Source organism: Herpailurus yagouaroundi, unplaced genomic scaffold (assembly GCF_014898765.1).
Source record: "Herpailurus yagouaroundi ecotype Mexico unplaced genomic scaffold, PumYag 77, whole genome shotgun sequence".
Lineage (NCBI taxonomy): Eukaryota > Metazoa > Chordata > Mammalia > Carnivora > Felidae > Herpailurus > Herpailurus yagouaroundi.
The window spans coordinates 79,356,777-79,365,585 of NW_024412388.1; the positions used below are offsets into that span (position 1 = coordinate 79,356,777).

The following is an 8,809-nucleotide window of genomic DNA, read 5'->3' on the forward strand; positions in this document are numbered from 1 at the left end:
CTTTCTATTTAAAGTGGATTTCTGGGGCACCTGTGTGGCTCAGTCAGTTAGGCAACAGATTTTGGCTCAGGTTATGATCTCACGGTTCATGGGTTCGAGCCCCGCGTCAGGCTCTGTGCTAACAGCTCAGAGCCTGGAACCAGCTTTGTATTCTGTCTCTCTCACTGCCCCTCCCCCTCTTGTGCTATCTTTCTCTCAAAAACAAATATACATTTTGAAAAATATCAATAATAAAGTGGATTTCTTATAGACAACAGAGTTGGATCTTGTTTTTCGATCTACACTAACAACCTGTCTTTTCGTTTGTGCATTTAGACGGTTGACGTTCAAAGTGATTACCGATATAGTGGAATTAACATCTACCATACCCATGACTGTTCTCTATTTCTTGCCCTTTTTTGTTCCTATTTTTGTCTTCCACTCTTTTTCTGCCCTTTGTGGTTTTAAGTGAGCATTTTCTATGATTGCCTTTTCTCTCCTTTCTTGGTATATCGGTTATACCTCTTCTTTTACTTTTCTTAGTGGTTGCCCTAGAGATTACAATATACATTTACAGCTAAGCCAATTCCCCTTTCAAGTAACACTACCCATTTTCCACTACCATAACATTACCCATTTTTCACACTACCTATTTCCTGGGTAGTATGAGTACCGTGTAATAACAAAATAATAAATGTTCCCTATCCCTTATATCATTGCTGTCATTCATTTTCACTTATGCCTAAATACACATATAAGTATTCAGAAGTATTCATTATTATACTGTTGATATTACTTTGAAACTTATATGTTAGATCAATTAAGAAAAAAAATTATTTTACCTTCACCTATCCTTTTTTCAATGCTCTCCTTACATTATGTAGATTCTAGTTTGTGGCGTATATTATTTTCCTTCTCCTAAAAAATTTAACATGTCTTGCAAGGCAGTTCTACTAACAACAAATACCCTTAATTTCTGTTTGTCTGAGAAAGTATTTCTCCATTATTTTCAAAGGATAATTTTGCAAGGTACAGAATTGTAGGCTGGGTTTGTTTTTTCTCTCAGAACTTTAAATGTTTTTACTCCATTTTCTTCTTGCTTGCATGGTTTCTGAGAAGTTAGCTGTAATCCTTATCAATGCTCCTCTATATTAAGGTGTGTTTTTCCTCTCGCTTCTTCCAGGATTTTTTTTTTCTCTTTTTTTTTTTCCTCTTTTTTTTTTACTTTATCTTGGATTTTCTGTAGTTTGAAAATAATATGCCTAGGTATAGTTTTCTTGCCACTTAGCCTGCTTGGTGTTCTCTAAGCTTCCTGGAATTGTGATTCGGTATCTGACATTAATTTGGGGCAGTTCTCAGTCATTACCATTCCAAACACTTCTTCTGTCCCTCTTCTTTTTCTTCTCCTTATAGAATTCCCATTATGCATATGTTAAATCTTTTTTTTTTAATATGAGGTTTATTTACATGTCTAAAGTTAATCTTTACAAGGTAAGGATTCTATACCCCACCTATTGACTATAATGCCACAGAAATTAAAACATGCCATCCCTAATGATGCAGATGTTCAACCTTTTGTAGTTGTCCCACAGTTACTCAATATTCTGTTTCTCTTATCTTTTTTTCTCTTTCTTTTCTAGTTTCAGCAGTTTCTATTGATAGCCTCATGCTCAGAGTCTTTCTTCAGGCATTAGTAGTCCAGTCAACTAATAAATAAACTCATCAAATGGTTACAATGTTTTTGTGATAATGCTATGTCTTTCTTCTCTAGCATTTTTTTTCTTGTTGTTGTTCTTTCTTAGAATTTCCATCCCTCCCCCTTTCATCACAGTTGTTTTAAATTCTTTCTTGGTCTGGTAATTCTAATATCCCTACCCTACCCAAGTCTAGTTCTAATGCTGGCTCTAATTGTGCTTTTTGTCTTTAGTATGTCTTATAATTTTTCTTAACAGTTGAACATGATGTACTAGGTAAAAAGAACTATTGTAAATAGGCTTTTGTTAATGTGGTGGTAACATATGAGGGGAAAAGAAAATACATAAAACTTAAAACCAAGTTATTTTATGGGGCATCTTGGTGGCTCAGTCAGTTAAGCATCCGACTTTGGCTCAGGTCATGATCTCATAGTTTGTGAGCTCAAGTCCCGCATCAGGTTCTGTGCTGACAGCTCAGAGCGTGGAGCCTACTTCAGATTCTGTCTCCCTCTCTCTCTGCCGCTCTCCCACTCACACTCTGTCTCTCTTTCTCTCAAAAGTAAATAAACATAAAAAAAAAAAAATTCTCTAAAAACCAAGGTTATGTTGGAATTTGAGGATAAGGAAATGCTTTTTCTTCCCTTTCTTTTTCCAATTATCTTTAACTTGGTTATATAAAACTCGTATAATTAAAGAATGAGGGGGGGCACCTGGGTGGGTCAGTCAGTTAAGCAGCCGACTTCGGCCCAGGTCATGATCTCGCGGTCTGTGAGTTCGAGCCCCACGTCAGGCTCTGTGCTGACAGCTCAGAGCCTGGAGCCTGTTTCAGATTCTGTGTCTCCCTCTCTCTGACCCTCCCCATTCATGCTCTGTCTCTGTCTCAAAAATAAATAAACGTTAAAAAAAAAAAAATTTTTTTTTTTAAAGAATGAGGTAAATACATCAAAAAAAGTGAATGACCAGGAAGAGATAAAGGATATGAGAAAGAAAGTAAATAGGAGGCTAAAGAAGATAAACATATCTGATTTCACTTTGCTTTAAAATAATTCTTATTGGGGCGCCTGGGTGGCGCAGTCAGTTAAGCGTCCGACTTCAGCCAGGTCGCGATCTCGCGGTCCGTGAGTTCGAGCCCCGCGTCGGGCTCTGGGCTGATGGCTCAGAGCCTGGAGCCTGTTTCCAATTCTGTGTCTCCCTCTCTCTCTGCTCCTCCCCCGTTCATGCTCTGTCTCTCTCTGTCCCAAAAATAAATAAAGCGTTGAAAAAAAAATTTTTTTTTAAATAAAAAAAAAAATAAAAAAAAATAAATAAATAAAATAATTCTTATTTATAGATTTTTTTCATTACAAGTGATGCACATTTGTGGCAAAGACATTTCTTAAATCACGAAGAAAAATTAATTATCCATAAAATACCACTCAAATAATCACTGCTAGCCTTTAAAAAAAGGAGCAGGAACTAGGGGACTACGATGGAACATGAATGAGAGAGATCATCACCTCACTCTTAGAAGTAAAACTGAACTAGCCACAAGCCCATAAGGGTTCCAAACATAAAATTTGCCACCGTACCCATTTTTAAGTATATAATTCATTGGAAATAATTATATTCACAATTTGCACAGCCATTACCAACCATTTCCAAGACTTTTTCATCACCCCAAACAGGAATTCTGTATCCATTCTTCCTTCCCTCCAGCCTCAAGTTAATCTCTGATCTACTTTCTGACTCTGAATTTACCTATTCTAGATTCATAAGTAGAATCATACATACAACATTTGTCCTTCTGTGTCTGGCTCATTTCATTCAGCAACATTTTCAAGATTCATCCATGCTGTGTTACGTATCAGAGCTTCATTTCATTTTGTGGCTGAATAATATTTCATTATATGTATATTTCTCTCATTTTTCAAGGTGTTGGAAACTCTGAGACCATAAAAAACCTGATATATTTAAGGCTGAAAGATAGGTATAGATAGGTAGGTAGGTAGAAAAATAAAGATATCTCTACTCATCTGTTGTTTATCTATTCATCTGTTGATGGACATTTGGATTGTTTCCTACTTGGCCTATTGTGAATAATGCTGCTATGAACATGGGAACACAAGTGCCAAACATACTTTTAATAGTCTGCTTTGGCTGGAAAGCCAACAGAGGAACTATAAAGGTAAACAGTAACAAAAGCTGACAATAGCAATTACCACAACAAAATTAAATAGGATATCAGACTATATTCTATTAGAGTCTATATTAATATATAAATATGTTCTAGAATACATAAATGTTAACTTATGGTTTTAATATTTATACTGTTGATGTTTTACAAATTTTCTTGAACAAATATGCATTATTTGCATAAATGAAGGGAAAGCATTTTTGTAGAGTCCTTTGTTATAGTAGGATATATATGTTCTATTTTGAGAAATAATACACAATAAGGAAATAAACGGGAGAAAGCAACACAATGCTGAAGCAACCCATTAAGAGACCAATACTGAGGTCAGGATTACAGGTTAGGAGTACTACTGAGAAGGGAGAGGAGCTAGAACCTGACAGCATTTTTTTATTCTGTTCTGACCACAAAGAAGGTACCACTTTGCCCTCCATAATGCCTAGTACATACCTACTATATACTACTCAACAAGATACTCAAAAGTTGGCCTAAAGAATAAATAGATGGACAAGTCTATAGATATCCAAGCTTTTCTACCTACGTCTTATTTTTTAAATTAGTTAGTTAGTCTGAAACTGGTTATTACAAGCATCTGAAGTTTCACCATAAGTTTCACAGGAATTCATAAATTCACAAGGAAACTGGCAGGTAGATGAATAACAGAATATTTATTTTATTTCTGGGATCACTATTTAAACTACAACTCTTTATACAAGATTACAAACCCCAGAGCTCACCAACTTATAGCACCATACTTTTTCAGTGGGTATTTGTGTAAGTGTTTGTAATGCCAAATGGGATCCTGAGAGGCCTTTTCTTATTTGCTTTCAAAATAAACAGCAATGTATCAAGCTTAGAAGTATCTTCTGAAATGTTTGCTCAAATTTCAAAATGGTCTATGTCAATGTAAATATAAAAAATCATTAATTTATACCTATACACATTGATACTTGTTCTTCAAAGTGCTGGAAACTCTGAGTCCAGGAAAAACCTGATATACAACTGAATGAATGTGTGAAAAGAAAAAAATATATATATTTATACTCAACCTTGTTCCAATAGGATTTAAGGCTGGTGCAATTGTAATATACATCTTCAATCTTTTAAGCAGGTTATAAGAAAGTATTGTTCCAACTCTGTAAACATGGAAATAAATATTATAAATAGGAATGTATTGTACATTTGGAGTATTATTAATAAATATAGGACACAGATTTTAAAAATATACCCTGTAATTTCCACAAAGAATTTCAAACTATGTCTTTCATTTATGTAAGCTAACAACTGTCAAAAAGAGATGTAGGAAGGGAAGATACAGAACACTGGCTTCAACAGGAATCAAAAAATAGAACAGATATTACAGCGAAAGGGGAAAAAAACAGGAAATAAGAGCAACACTGCTGACAAGACTCCTTCCTTTAAATGTCTACGTGATAAATTTCCAAGTTAATTTATTTTCTGTAGGCATACAGCATATTTCCATCTCTCTATGACCCCTCCTACCTCTAGAGCTAAATTTCAAAAAAGCACAATTTATACACAGTGATATACTACTTACTGCTGCTGCCACCACCATCATCTACTGTATACTATGTACCAGGCACTGCAGCAAGATTTACATCAATTATCTTACTAAACCCTCACAACCCTAATATAGGTTTTACTGACATTTGTGGAAGTTAAACAACGTGCCCAAGATCCATTAGCTAATAAACGATGGAGCTGGGATACTAAACATTTGGCCTCAAAACAAAAACGCCCTGACAAGTATCAATCACTGATAGGAAGGTAACCTTAAACTAACTGTAGAACATAAAAGTAAAAAAAAAAAAAACATGATCCTGAGGATTTTGACAGAACAGGGCCCACTCAAAACCAACCTGATTACCAATTTAACTAAAATGAAACACTGAGATGGAAATATTTCAAAATGAAATTGTCAACATATCATGAAAATTCCTACCTCCTTCATAAATAGCCTATTATAGACTGTACATAATCTTTTTTTAATCCATGTAATACTAGTATAAAAAGTTTCAAGAATATCAGCAAAAACCTTTTTTTATAAACTTTCATATTTTCTGTGAACAGATCTGTATGACAGATCTGGACAACAATTGATATTTTCCTGAGTTTAACATTATTGCACAAAAGGAAACCTTCCTACTGTATAAAATACAGCAATAGTTTCTAAAGAAAAAGGAACAAAGAAAGTGAACAGAAAATAGAAACCAATGGCCACCACATCCCAAATACATGCCTATTCTAAAGAAAAATGGAATTTTACCAAGGCTACCAGAAGCACTGAACTCCAACTAACCTGTTTATCAGACTTAAGTTTTTTTCAAAAAATCTTCTAAATATAAAATGTCAGTTTGCTAATGTTCTATATTTAAAGTTCCAATGATATGAGTTTATTGCTTAATAGTTGTAAACCTGTATTTATAGTCACTATTAAAGGACTTTACTAAAGGGTATCACATGCACAGCTCTCCAGCTAACTGAATTCCCTTAATTCTACTAGACTGAGACAGCTCTGAAATACCTTAAGCTACCTGTAAAGTTACCATACACATATAGCCACAAACATGCACATATTTTTCCAACCCATTCAAAATATCTGAGTATTGCTGTTATATACAGGCTAGGTGATTGAAACATTTCAAGTGAATGAAGTACAACTCAGTTTTAGCATTTTAAATGTTTGTATAAAGTTATCCAAGGGGTGATTGGGTGGCTCAGCCAGTTAAGCATCTGACTCTTGATTTGGGCTCAGGTCATGATCTCACATTTCATGTGATGGAGTACTACATGGGGTGAGGGGTCTGCACTGATAGTTCAGTGCCTGGTTAGGATTCTTTCTCTCCCTCTCTCACTCTCTCTTCCCCTCCCCCAAGCCCTGGCACCCACACACCCTCTCTCAAAATAAACAAACATTAAAAATAAATAAATAAACATCCAAAACTGGGACACCTGGGTGGCTCAGTGGGATGAGTGTATGGCTTTTATTTTGGCTCAGGTCATGATCACATGGTTTGTGAGACGGAGCCCGCCATCTGGCTCTGCACTGATAGCACAGAGCCTGCCTGGGATTCTCTCTCTCTATCCCTCTCTCTTCTGCCCCTCCCTCTCTCTCTCTCTCCCTCAAAATAATAAACTTAGAAAAAAAGTACCAAAACTGTACTAGCTATAGAATGCAATTACCCTAAGGAATCAGCATTCATTTACCTTTTTTTTTCATTTAGCATTTAAAACCTAAGAGCTATAGATGTTCAAATTTATTCAAAAATTTAATAAAATATTTTAACTGACCATTTCAACTACTACCCAGTATTAAATTGTTTTTCAGGTTTATATATTCATTTTTTTAATGTTGTTAACGTTTATTCATTTTTGAGAGAAAAAGACAGAATGAGTGGGGGAGGGGCACAGGAAAAGAGAGAGAGAGAATCCCAAGCAGGTTCTGAGCTGTCAGCCCAGAGCCTGACACATGGCTCAAACCCACAAACCATGAGATCGTGACCTGAGCCAAAGCCAGACGCTTAACTGACTGAGCCATCCAGGTGCCCCTATACATTCATATATTAATTGCTAGGTTAAACTTATTTCTCAAAAAGAAACAAATAGTGCCCCTTTAAGCTATCTTGCTCAAATAACAAAAATCACTATGAGCTATGGATCTGAATTAAGTTTTGTTCATTCTAGGGACACCTGGGAGCTCAGTCAGTTAAGCGTCCAATCTTGGCTCAGGTCACGATCTCATGGTTTGTGGGTCAAGCCCCACACTGGGCTCCGACAGCTCAGAGCCTGCTTTGGATTCTGTGTTTCTTTCTCTCTCTCTCTCTGCTCCACCCATGCTTGTGTTCCATCTCTCTTTCAAAACTAAACATTTTTAAAATTTTAATAATGTTTTGTTCATTCTAAAAAATTCAAGTCTTATTTAATGCTATACACTTCAGTAAAGAATCTATAAAAGATAACATACAAACCGAGAATCTCTCTTGCTACTCTGCCAACCTAAACCATCCAAAGAATAAGGTAATCAATATTTCTAAGCACATACAATACACCAAACAATTATGAGGTAGATATTATCATTTATCACATTAACATATGAGAAAAGGATCTTATAGATAGTTTTGGTAATCCACTTAGTCATTTTGATAATTCAAACCTGAATAGAAAACAAACCAATCTTGCTATCGGACACATCTTCCTTAAATAATACCTTCCATATAAACTCTATGTGTCCTTTCTGTTTTTTAGTCTTCCTTTAATAACATCATAATCACAGAATCATAACAGCTGCTATTTATATTGAGCATTAAAACCCATGCCAGCTACTGCTCCAGGCAGTTAACATTATTTCCATTCCTCATGACCATCTTTGCACAGTAAATATGAAAACACATACCTTCTGATAAGGAAACAGACTCAGAAATGTTAAATAACAAGGAAAATGACAAAGCAAAATGCTTGTTTTTTCTACTACATAATGCCACATTTTTTTCCAGCCATCAATTCTTATAATGAAATTATCCGCAATATAGAATTTTACTAGATCCTCAACAAAAACAAGGTTGTTTTCCTTTACAGAAAGGGGAAGTATTGAATTCTGTAAAACATTTTATTGTATTACCACAAGACTGATGTAATTTCCCCACAAAAACTTTTATATTAAAACTGGGAGGAGAGAGGACACCTGGGTGGCTCAGTTGGTTAAGCATCTGACTTCGGCTCAGGTCATAATCTCGCAGGTTTGTGAGTTCAAACCCCACATCTGGCTGAGCCTGGAGCCTGCTTCAGATTCCATGTCTCCCTCGCTCTCTGCCCCTCCCCCGCTCATGCTCTGTCTCAAAAATAAACACTAAAAAAAAAAAAAAAAAAATTGGGAGGAGAGAATGCTATCTAAGGGACACAGGAAGGAAGGAAGGAAGGAAGGAAGGAAGGAAGGAAGGAAGGAAGG

At 35.6% G+C, this 8,809-nt stretch overlaps 1 protein-coding gene across 6 annotated transcripts in view; it reads right to left on the reverse strand.

Annotated features, from left to right (window-relative positions):
- EVI5 (ecotropic viral integration site 5) overlaps window positions 1-8,809 on the reverse strand; it is a 248,898-nt gene that overhangs the window by 222,981 nt on the left and 17,108 nt on the right. For 4 of the 6 annotated variants that reach the window (XM_040470986.1, XM_040470987.1, XM_040470984.1 and 1 more), the window contains exon 2: window positions 4,893-4,979. The exons of the other annotated variants lie outside the window; for them this stretch is intronic. The gene's annotated coding sequence lies outside the window, so the exon portion shown is untranslated. The remainder of the gene's footprint in view (window positions 1-4,892; window positions 4,980-8,809) is intronic. 6 annotated transcript variants of the gene reach the window in all.